Source organism: Triticum aestivum, chromosome 5D, assembly GCF_018294505.1.
Source record: "Triticum aestivum cultivar Chinese Spring chromosome 5D, IWGSC CS RefSeq v2.1, whole genome shotgun sequence".
Taxonomy (NCBI): Eukaryota; Viridiplantae; Streptophyta; class Magnoliopsida; order Poales; family Poaceae; genus Triticum; species Triticum aestivum.
In genome coordinates, this window is record NC_057808.1 from 505066570 (window position 1) to 505079363 (window position 12794).

A 12794-nucleotide genomic window follows, 5' to 3' on the forward strand; every position below is an offset into this window, starting at 1 on the left:
TCTACAATTTTAGTTTCCTATTTACTTTCTTTACAATCTTTTACTTTCCGTTCCATAAACCAAAAATACCAAAAAATATATTACTTTACCATTTATCTATCTCTATCAGATCTCACTTTACAAATAACCATGAAGGGATTGACAACCCCTTTATCGCGTTGGGTGCAAGTTGGTGTTTGTTTGTGCAGGTGATAACCCACAAGTATAGGGGATCACAACAGTTTTTGAGGGTAGAGTATTCAACCCAAATTTATAGATTCGACACAAGGGGAGCCAAAGAATATTTGAAGGTATTAGCAGCTGAGTTGTCGATTCAACTACACCTGGAGATTAATTATCTACAGCAAGTAATCAGTAGCAAAGTAGTATGATAGTTTTGATAATAGTAGCAGCAGTAACGGTAACGGTAACAGTGATAGCAGTATTTTGTAGCAAGTGTAACAGTGATGATAGCAATAGTAACTTAGCAGAAACAATATAAGATAAATTCGTAGGCATTGGACCAGTGACTTGTTGGATGATATTCATCATGAGACAGTTATAACCTAGGGCGATACGGCACTAGCTCCAGTTCGTCAATATAATGTAGGCATGTATTCCGTAAATAGTCATACGTGCTTATGGAAAGAACTTGCATGACATCTGTTGTCCTACCCTCCCGTGGCAGCGGGGTCCATATTGGAAACTAAGGGATATTAAGGCCTACTTTTAATAGAGAACCGGAACAAAGCATTAACACATATCGAATACATGAACTCCTCAAACTACGGTAATCACCGGAAGAAGTCCTGGTTTTTGCCACTCCGGGGTTATCGGATCATAACACGTAGTAGGTGACTATAACTTGCAAGATCGGATCTAGAACATGGATATAATGGTGATAACATAAACGGTTTAGATCTGAAATCATGGCACCCGGGCCCAAAGTGACAAGCATTAAGCATGGCAAAGTCATAGCAACATCAATCTTAGAACATAGTGGATACTAGGAACCAAACCCTAACAAAACTAACTCGATTACATGATGAATCTCATCCAACTCCTCACCGACCAGCGAGCCTACAAAGGAATTACTCACTCCCGGTGGGGAGCATCATGGAATTGGCGATGGAGAAGGGTTGGTGATGACGAAGAACGAAGATCCCCCTCTCCGGAGCCCCAAACGGACTCCATATCTGGCCTCCCGATGAAGAACAAGAGGTGATGGCGGCTCTGTCTCATGGATCGCGATAATTCTTTCTCCCTAACTTTTTTAATGGAAAATTAGGATTTTATAGCGTCGGTTTCAGGGTCTGCAGAGCCACCATGTGGGGACAACCCACCTGGGCGCGCCAGGAGAGGGGGCGCGCCCTGGTGGGTTGTGCCCACCCAGGTGCCCCTCTCCGACAGGTCTTGGCTCCAGAAATTCTTATTTACTGTATAAAAATTCCTTACAAAGTTTTGTTCCATTCCGAGAACTTTTATTTCTGCACAAAAAAAAACACCATAGTAGTTCTGCTGAAAACAGCGTCAGTCCGGGGTTAGTTTCATTCAAATCATGCAAATTAGAGTCCAAAACAAGAGGAAAAGCTTAGGAAAAGTAGATACGTTGGAGACGTATCAACTCCCCCAAGCTTAAACCTTTGCTTGCCCTCAAGCAATTCAATTCATAAATGAAAGTGAAAAAGAAGAACTTTTACGAATTCTTTTGCTCTTGTTTGCATAAATAAGCTTAAACATCACCCAGGTTTTCGGCCAACATTATAACTAACCATGCCAACAATAACTCTTAAAGATTATAATGACTCATATCAATGACATAATAGCGAGCAATAATAAGGTATCTCAAACGGCAACACATTGTCAAAACAATCATGATATAATATGGCAATAGTGGTATCTGGCTAGCCCTTTATGAGACCGCAAAACATAAATGCAGAGCACTTCCAAAGTTCAAGTAGCGACTAAACATTGTAATTCATGTTAGAAAAGATCCAGTCATGATGCACCCAACATTAGCTACACACAATGCATAAGTCATGACAGCTGTGCTCTCAGGTTCTAGCGCTTGTTTCTTTTTTTTTGACTGAATAGTGTGAGGCAAAAGACCCACAACCTTTTATCAAATAAAACCACTAAGGGTCCTTACAATGAACAAAACATAAAATAACGTACCTATACAAACTTACTATTTACAAAAATATACAAGGTTACCCTCTAAACAACACTAAGGCAGATTCTCAATCCATGTTAGGAGGAGAGGTCTCACAGAGGTCTTAAACCTATGTGACAACAGGGTAATATCATGGATGAAAATCCTCTTTCATGCTCCAAAAGTTGGTTGCTCATCCCTGAAAATTCTGCCATTTCTAATCAGCCATATGTTCCAAGATGCAACAAAAACTACCTTAAGGAAGAAAGGATCCCCAAAACTTCTGCTCGCCTGCAAGATGCATTTTTTGGGAGATAAACCTTGTTGCCAAAGGATCTGAAGATAGTTCCGAACTCTGGTAGCAAAAACACATGTAAAAATTAAATGATCCCGAGCTTCCAGAGTTTGAGTTGGGCAAATTGGACAGTTGTTGTCCTCATCCAGAGATCTCCAATGCCTCCTCAAGATCATATCCCTGGTATTCAATCTATCATTTAACAGCAACCATGCAAACACCTTGATTTTCATAGTGCATCTGCTACTCCACAACCATTTGCTTGGCTCATCCGGGGGCATATGAGCAGCATCACTTTGTAATAACTCTTTGCTGAGAAAGGACCCTTGGCAGGAACCCAGTTCCAGATGTCATTGTCAATATCATTTCTCTGCATTGAATTTAACCCAGCTAGAATGTCTTGAAACTCAGTCAAGGCTTCCATTGATAGGGGTAGGTGAAAAAGATCAGCTGGGTCTGGATTGAGAGCAAAATCTTGGACAGATATCTTGTCATCAATGACATATGAGAACAGTCTAGGATATCTTTCTTTTATAGGGTTAGAATTTCCCATGAAGTGCCCAAGTGTCATGCCAGAAAAGGGCAGAATCTCCCCTATGAACTATGATCTCAGAGTGAGCTCTGAAAGTGTCATTCAATTTCATTATATCCCTCCACCAAAAGGAACCACAAAGAATAGTGGCATGTGGTACTCAACCATCATAGTATGTTGACCAGATTAAAGAAACCCAAGGTATATCAGCCTTATTATAGAATTTCGACAGATGCTTTGTGAGGAGAGCCTTGTTCTGCACTGCCAGATTTAGGATCCCCATACCACCATTCTCCTTGGGTCTGCAAACCATAGGCCAAGCAGCTAAGGATTGCTTAGGTGTGTCCGAATTACCTCTCCACAAGCACTGCCTTAAAATCCTCTCAAGCTGCTTTATGATACCCAAAGGGAGGCTCAGGCTGCATAAGAAATAGATTGGCATGGATGATAATGCAGATAAAACCAACTGCAGTCTTGACCCTTGAGATAAAAAGCAAGAAGTTGTTGTCAACCTTCTTTCCATTCTATCCACCACTGGTACCAAGTCTTGAATTCTGGGTTTGGTGGTGCCAACTGGGAGGCCTAGGTAAGTGAAAGGTAAAGATCCCACTTGACATCCAAAAAGTGTAGCCAATCTAGCAGTTTCCACAGTGTCCACATTAATTGGGAGAATACAGGATTTGTGAAAATTCACCTTAAGACCAGTTGAGGCCTGAAAATCCAGTAGCATGTTTTTGAGAGCAACAATCTGGGCATCAACAGCAGGTATAATTAGTAATGTATCATCAGCATACTGGACTATAGGAAAATCAGGGTTATTTGTCTCAATGGGCAAGGTCAGTTCTCCTCTGGTGAGCATATCATTAGTAACTAACTGCAGTAGATCAGTAGCAATAACAAATAACATAGGTGAGAGTGGATCACCCTGCCAAACACCAGTCTTGCATTCAAACTATTTTCCAGGTACTCCATCGAGAAGAACAGATGAAGAACCAAAACCCAAATGTTCTTTAACCCATGATATCCACTTATCATCAAAACCCTTGTACTTTAACATTAGAAGAATCAAATCACGCTCTACAGTGTCAAAGGCCTTGGCAAAATCAAGCTTTAGGATCAATGTTGGCTTCTTGGATGCATGACATTGGTGAAGATACTCAAGTGTCCATGCAATACAATCTTGAATTGATCCACTCTTGAGGAAACCATATTGATTTTTTTGTATACAGGCCAAGATAACTTTCTGCAACCTATTAGACAAGTATTTGTCAAAAAGATTGGCCTAAAATCATTGGGACCCTCAGGAGAAAGAATCTTTGGTATGAGGGTGATTAGGGAACCATTAATACTAGCAAGGCTAACATTCCCTGCCTAGAAATCATTTATGAGCTACATGAAATCTTCCTTAATTATATGCCAACATCTTTTTACAAACAGTCCAGTAAAACCATCAGGACCAGGTGCTTTGTCAACTGGTAATTCCTTCAACACTGTGTTGATTTCATCCTGGGTAAAGGGGGATGAGAGAGATTCTAATCCTGGTACTTGATGAATGAGATTTTGCAGGTCAAACTGAAGGAAATATGCCCTAGAGGCAATAATAAAGTTATTATTTATTTCCATATATCATGATAAATTTTTATTATTCATGCTAGAATTGTATTAACCAGAAACATAATACTTGTGTGAATACATAGACAAACAGAGTGTCACTAGTATGCCTCTACTTGACTAGCTCGTTGAGCAAAGATGGTTATGTTTCCTAACCATAGACATGAGTTGTCATTTGATTAAAGGGGTCACATCATTAGGAGAATGATGTGATTGACTTGACCCATTCCGTTAGCTTAGCACTTGATTGTTTTAGTATTCTGCTATTGCTTTCTTCATGACTTATACATGTTCCTATGACTATGAGATTATGCAACTCCCGTTTACCGGAGGAACACTTTGTGTGCTACCAAACGTCACAACCGACTGGGTGATTATAAAGGTGCTCTACAGGTGTCTCCGAAGGTACTTGTTGGGTTGGCGTATTTTGAGATTAGGATTTGTCACTCCTGTTGTCAAGAGGTATCTCTGGGCCCACTCGGTAATGCACATCACTATAAGCCTTGCAAGCATTGTAACTAATGAGTTAGTTGTGGGATGATGTATTACAGAACGAGTAAAGAGACTTGCCGATAACGAGATTGAACTAGGTATTGAGATATCGACGATCGAATCTCGGGCAAGTAACATACCGATGACAAAGGGAACAACGTATGTTGTTATGCGGTTTGACCGATAAAGATCTTCGTACAATATGTGGGAGCCAATATGAACATCCAGGTTCCTCTATTGGTTATTGACCAGAGACGTGTCTCGGTCATGTCTACATAGTTCTCGAACCCGTGGGGTCCGCACGCTTAAAGTTTGATGACGATCGGTATTATGAGTTTTTTGTTTTGATGTACCAAAGGTAGTTCGGAGTCCCGGATGTGATCACCGACATGACGAGGAGTCTCGAAATGGTCGAGACATAAAGATCGATATATTGGACGACTATATTCGGACACCGGAAGTGTTTCGGGTGATTTTGGAGAAAACCGGAGTGCCGGAGGGTTACCGGAACCCCCCTGGGAGAAGTAATGGGCCTTATGGGCCTTAGTGGAGAGAGAGAGGGCTGGCCAGGGCAGGCCGCGCGCCCCTCCCCCCTTGGTCCAAATTGGACTAGGAGAGGGGGGCGGCGGCCCCCTTTCCTTCTCCCTCTCCCCCTTCCTTTCCCCCTCCTAGTAGGAGTAGGAAAGAGGGGAGTCCTACTCCTACTAGGAGGAGGACTCCTCCTCCTGGCGCGCCCCCTAGGGCCGGCCGGCCTCCCCCCTGCTCCTTTATATACGGGGGCAGGGGGTACCCTAGAACACACAAGTTGATCAGTTGATCTATTCCAGCCGTGTGCAAAGCCCTGCGTTGGTAACAACATCATCACCGTCACCACGCCGTCATGCTGACGGATCTCTCTCGTGAAGCTCTGCTGGATCGGAGTTCGCGGGACGTCATCGAGCTGAGCGTGTGCTGAACTCGGAGGTGCCGTACGTTCGGTACTTGGATCGGTCGTATCGTGAAGACGTACGACTACATCAACCGCGTTGTGCTAACGCTTCCACTTTCGGTCTACGAGGGTATGTGGACACACTCTCCCCTCTCGTTTCTATGCATCACCATGATCTTGCGTGTGCGTAGGAATTTTTTTGAAATTACTACGTTCCCCAACAATGGCATCCGAGCCTGGTTTTATGCGTTGATGTTATATGCACGAGTAGAACACAAGTGAGTTGTGGGTGATGCAAGTCATACTGCTTACCAGCATGTCATACTTTGGTTCGGCGGTATTGTTGGATGAAGCGGCCCGGACCGACATTACGCGTACGCTTACGCGAGACTGGTTCTACCGACGTGCTTTGCACACAGGTGGCTGGCGGGTGTCAGTTTCTCCAACTTTAGTTGAACCGAGTGTGGCTACGCCCGGTCCTTGTGAAGGTTAAAACAACACCAACTTGACGAACTATCGTTGTGGTTTTGATGCGTAGGTAAGAACGGTTCTTGCTCAGCCTGTAGCAGCCACGTAAAACTTGCAACAACAAAGTAGAGGACGTCTAACTTGTTTTTGCAGGGCATGTTGTGATGTGTATGGTCAAGACATGATGAGATATAAGTTGTTGTATAAGATGATCATGTTTTGTTGAAGTTATCGGCAACCGGCAAAAGCCTTATGGTTGTCTCTTTATTGCATAAGATGCAAGCGCCAAATAATTGCTTTACTTTATCGCTATGCGATAGCAATAGTTGCAAGAGCAATAGTTGGCGAGACGACCATGTGACGACACGTTGATAGAGATCAAGATGATGGAGATCATGGTGTCATGCCGGTGATGATAGAGATCATGACGGTACTTTGGAGATGGAGATCAAAGGCGCAAGATGATCATGGCCATATCATGTCACATATTTTTGATTGCATATGATGTTTATCTTTTATACATCTTATTTTTCTTGTTTTGGCGGTAGCTTTATAAGATGATCTCTCACTAAAATTTCAAGATAAAAGTGTTCTCCCTGAGTATGCACCGTTGCCAAAGTTCGTCGTGCCGAGACACCACGTGATGATCGGGTGTGATAAGCTCTACGTTCATCTACAACGGGTGCAAGCCAGTTTTGCACACGCAGAATACTCGGGTTAAACTTGACAAGCCTAGCATATGCAGATATGGCCTCGGAACACTGAGACCGAAAGGTCGAGCGTGAATCATATAGTAGATATGATCAACATAGTGATGTTCAACATTGAAAACTACTCCATCTCACGTGATGATCAGACATGGTTTAGTTGATTTGGATCACGTGATCACTTAGATGATTAGAGGGATGTCTATCTAAGTGGGAGTTCTTAAATAATATGATTAATTGAACTTAAATTTATCATGAACTTAGTCCTGGTAGTATTAGCATATCTATGTTGTAGATCAATAGCTCGCGATGTTGCTCCCCGTTATCTTTTATGTTCCTAGAGAAAAATATGTTGAAATATGATAGTAGCAATGATGTGGACTTGGTCCGTGATCTAAGGATTATACTCATTGCTGCACAGAAGAATTATTTTCTTGATGCACCGCTAGGTGACAGGACTATTGCAGGAGTAGATGCAGACGTTATGAACGTTTGACAAAGCTTGGTATGATGACTACTTGATAGTTTAGTGCACCATGCTTTACGGCTTAGAATCGGGACTTAAAAAATGTTTTGAACGCCACGGAGCATATAAGATGTTCCAAGAGTTGAAATTGGTATTTCACACTCATGCCCGTGTCGAGAGGTATGAGACCTCTGACAGTACTTTGCCTACAAGATGGAGGAGAATAGCTCAACTAGTGAGCATGTGCTCATAATGTCTGAGTACTACAATCGCTTGAATCAAGTGGGAGTTAATCTTCCAGATAAGATAGTGATTGACATAATTCTCTAGTCACTATCACAAAGTTACTAGAACTTCGTGATGAACTATAATATGCAAGGGATGACGAAAACGATTCCCAAGCTCTTCGCGATGTTGAAATCAGCGAAGGTAGAAATCAAGAAAAAACATCAAGTGTTGATGGTTGACAAGACCACTAAGTTTCAAGTAAAAGGGCAAGGGAAAGAAGGGGAACTTCAAGAAGAATGGCAAGCAAGTTGCTGCTCAAGTGAAGAAACCCAAGTCTAGACCTAAGCCTGAGACTGAGTGCTTCTACTGCAAAGAGACTGGTTACTGGAAGCGGAACTACCCTAGATACTTGACGGATAAGAAGGATGGCAAAGAGAACAAAGGTATATTGGATATACATGTTATTGATGTGTACTTTACTATTGTTTATAGCAACCCCTCGGTATTTGATGCTAGTTCAGTTGCTAAAGATTAGTAACTCGAAACGGGAGTTGCAGAATGAACAGAGACTAGTTAAGGGTGAAGTGACGATGAGAGTTGGAAGTGGTTCCAAGATTGATATGATCATCATCACACACTCCCTATACTTTTGGGATTAGTGTGGAACCTAAATAAGTGTTATTTGGTGTTTGCGTTGAGCATGAATATGATTTGATCATGTTTATTGCAATACGGTTATTCATTTAAGTTAGAGAATAATTGTTGTTCTGTTTACATGAATAAAACCTTATATGGTTACACACCCAATGAAAATGGTTCATTGGATCTCGATCGTAGTGATACACATATTCATAATATTGAAGCCAAAAGATGCAAAGTTAATAATGATAGTGCAACTTATTTGTGGCACTGCCGTTTAGGTCATATTGGTGTAAAGCGCATGAAGAAACTCCATGCTGATGGGCTTTTGGAATCACTTGATGCTTGCGAACCATGCCTCTTGGGAAAGATGACTAAAACGCCGTTCTCCAGAACAATGGAGCGAGCAACAGATTTGTTGGAAATCATACATACTGATGTATGTGGTCCGGTGAATATTGAGGCTCGCGGCGGGTATCGTTATTTTCTGACCTTCACAGATGATTTGAGCAGATATAGGTATATCTACTTGATGAAACACAAGTCTGAAACAGTTGAAAAGTTCAAAGAATTTCAGAGTGAAGTGGAGAATTATCGTAACAAGAAAATAAAGTTTCTACGATCTGATCGTAGAGACGAATATTTGAGTTACAAGTTTGGCCTTCAATTAAAACAATGTGGAATAGTTTCACAAACTCATGCCACCTGGAACACCACAGCATAATGGTGTGTCCGAACGTCATAACCGTACTTTATTGGATATAGTGCAATTTATGATGTCTCTTACCGATTTACCACTACCGTTTTGGGGTTATGCATTAGAGACAATTGCATTCACATTAAATAGGGCACCATCTAAATCAGTTGAGACGACACAGTAGGAACTATGGTTTATCAAGAAACCGAAGTTGTCGTTTCTTAAAATTTGGGGTTGCAATGCTGATGTGAAAATGTTTCAACCTAATAAGCTCGAACCCAAATCGGAGAAGTGCGTCTTCATAGGATACCCAAAATAAATTGTTGGGTACACCTTCTATCACAGTCCTAAGGCAAAATCTTTGTTGCTAAAACGGATCCTTTCTAGAGAAGGAGTTTCTCTCGAAAGAAGTAAGTGGAGGAAAGTAGAACTTGATGAGGTAACTGTACCTGCTCCCTTATTGGAAAGTAGTTCATCACAGAAATATGTTCCTGTGACTCCTACACCAATTAGTGAGGAAGCTAATGATGATGATCATGTAACTTCAGATCAAGTAACTACCGAACCTCGTAGGTCAACCAGAGTGAGATCCGCACCAGAGTGGTACGATAATCCTGTTCTGGAGGTCATGTTACTTGACCATGACGAACCTACGAACTATGAGGAAGCGATGATGAGCCCAGATTCCGCAAAATGGCTTGAGGCCATGAAATCTGAGGTGGGATCATGTATGAGAACAAAGTGTGGACTTTGGTTGACTTGGCCGATGATCGACAAGCCATAGATAATAAATGGATCTTCAAGAGGAAGACGGATGCTGATAGTAGTGTTACTATCTACAAAGCTAGAATTGTTGCAAAAGGTTTTTGACAAGTTCAAGGTGTTGACTACGATGAGAGTTTCTCACTCGTATCTATGCTTAAGTCTGTCTGAATCATGTTAGCAATTGCCGCATTTTATGAAATCTGGCAAATGGATAAACAAAACTGCATTCCTTAATGGATTTATTAAAGAAGAGTTGTATATGATGCAACCAGAAGGTTTTGTAAATCCTAAAGGTGCTAACAAAATATGCAAGCTCCAGCGATCCATCTATGGACTGGTGCAAGCATCTCGGAGTTGGAATATACACTTTGATAAATTGATCAAAGCATATAGTTTTATACAGACTTGCGGTGAAGCCCATATTTACAAGAAAGTGAGTGGGAGCACTACAACATTTCTGATAAGTATATGTGAATGATATATTGTTGATCAGAAATAATGTAGAATTATTCTACAAAGCATAAAGGAGTGTTTGAAAGGAGTTTTTCAAAGAAAGACCTCGGTGAAGCTGCTTACATATTGAGCATTAAGATCTATAGAGATAGATCAAAACGCTTGATAAGTTTTTTCAATGAGTACATACCTTGACAAGATTTTGAAGTAGTTCAAAATGGAACAATCAAAGAAAGAGTTCTTGCCTGTGTTACAAGGTGTGAAATTGAGAAAGACTCAAAGCCCGACCATGGCAGAAGATAGAAAGAGAATGGAAGTCATTCCCTATGCCTCAACCATAGGTTCTATAAAAGTATGTCATGCTGTGTACCAGACCTATTGTATACCCTGCCCTGAGTTTGGCAAGGGAGTACAATAGTGATCTAAGAGTAGATCACTGGACAACGGTCAAAATTATCCTTACTGGAATAAGGATATCTTTCTTGATTATGGAGGTGACAAATGGTGTTGGGGAACGTAGCAATAATTCAAAATTTTCCTACGTGTCACCAAGATCAATCTAGGAGATGCTAGCAAGGAGAGAGAGGGAGTGCATCTTCATACCCTTGAAGATCGCTAAGCGGAAGCGTTACAAGAACACGGTTGATGGAGTCGTACTCGCAGCGATTCAAATCGTGGAAGATCCGATCTAGCGCCGAACGGACGGCGCCTCCGCGTTCAACACACGTACAGCCCGGGGACGTCTCCTCCTTCTTGATCCAGCAAGAGGAGAGGAGAAGTTGAGGGAGAGCTTCGCTAAGCACTACAGAGGAGGAGGAGGAGTTGGAGGAGGAGAGGGTTGCGCTAGGCAAGGGGTGCTGCTGCCCTCTCTCTCCCTCACTATATATAGGGGGAAGGGGGGTGGAGGAGGCGCCCTAGGGGAGGGGCGGCGGCCAAGGGGAAACCCTAGATGGGTTTTGGGCGCCCCCACCCCTAGGAGATTTGCCCCCCAAGCCAGGAGGGGCGGCTGCCCTAGGGGTGGCGCCCCCACCTCTCCTAGTTACGTGAGAGGGGTTGGGAGGGGCGCACAGCCCCTTAGTGGGCTGGTTTGCCCCTTCCCCTTGGCCCATAAGGCCCCCCAACGCTTGCCGGGGCCTCCGAAACCCCTTTCGGACATGCTGGCCATCACCCGGTACTCCCAGAACAATTCCGGACTCCAATACCCTTCGTCCAATATATCGATCTTCACCTCCGGACCACTCCGGAGTTCCTCGTCATGTCCGGGATCTCATCCGGGACTCCGAACAACCTTCGGTAACCACATACTATTTCCCATAACAACTCTAGCGTCACCGAACCTTAAGTGTGTAGACCCTACGGGTTCGGGAACCATGCAGACATGACCGAGACACCTCTCCGGCCAATAACCAATAGCGGGATTTGGATACACATATTGGCTCCCACATGTTCCACGATGATCTCATCGGATGAACCACGATGTCGGGGATTCAATCAATCCCGTATACAATTCCCTTTGTCCATCGGTATGTTACTTGCCCGAGATTCGATCGTCGGTATCCCAATACCTCGTTCAATCTCGTTATCGGCAAGTCTCTTTACTCGTTCCGTAATGCATGATCCCGTAGCTAACTCATTAGTCACATTGAGCTCATTATGATGATGCATTACCGAGTGGGCCCAGAGATACCTCTCCGTCATACGGAGTGACAAATCCCAGTCTCGATTCGTGCCAACCCAACAGACACTTTCGGAGATATTTGTAGTGCACCTCTATAGCCACCCATTTATGTTGTGACGTTTGGTACACCCAAAGCATTCCTACAGTATCCGGGAGTTGCACAATCTCATGGTCTAAGGAAACGATACTTGACATTAGAAAAGCTCTTAGCAAACGAACTACACGATCTTGTGCTATGCTTAGGATTGGGTCTTGTCCATCACATCATTCTCCTAATGATGTGATCCCGTTATCAATGACATCCAATGTCCATGGTCAGGAAACCATAACCATCTATTGATCAACGAGCTAGTCAACTAGAGGCTTACTAGGGACATGTTGTGGTCTATGTATTCACACATGTATTATGGTTTCCAGTTAATACAATTATAGCATGAACAATAGACAATTATCATGAACAAGGAAATACAATAATAACCATTTTATTATTGCCTCTAGGGCATATTTCCAACAAAAGGTTCATCATAAAGGGTTACGTCAATGCAAATTTTGACACTGATCCAGATGAATCTAAGTCTCAATCTGGATGCATATTGAAAGTGGGAGCAATTAGCTAGAGTAGCTCCGTGCAGAGCATTGTTGACATAGAAATTTGCATAATACATACAGATCTGAATGTGGCAGACCCATTGACTAAACTTCTC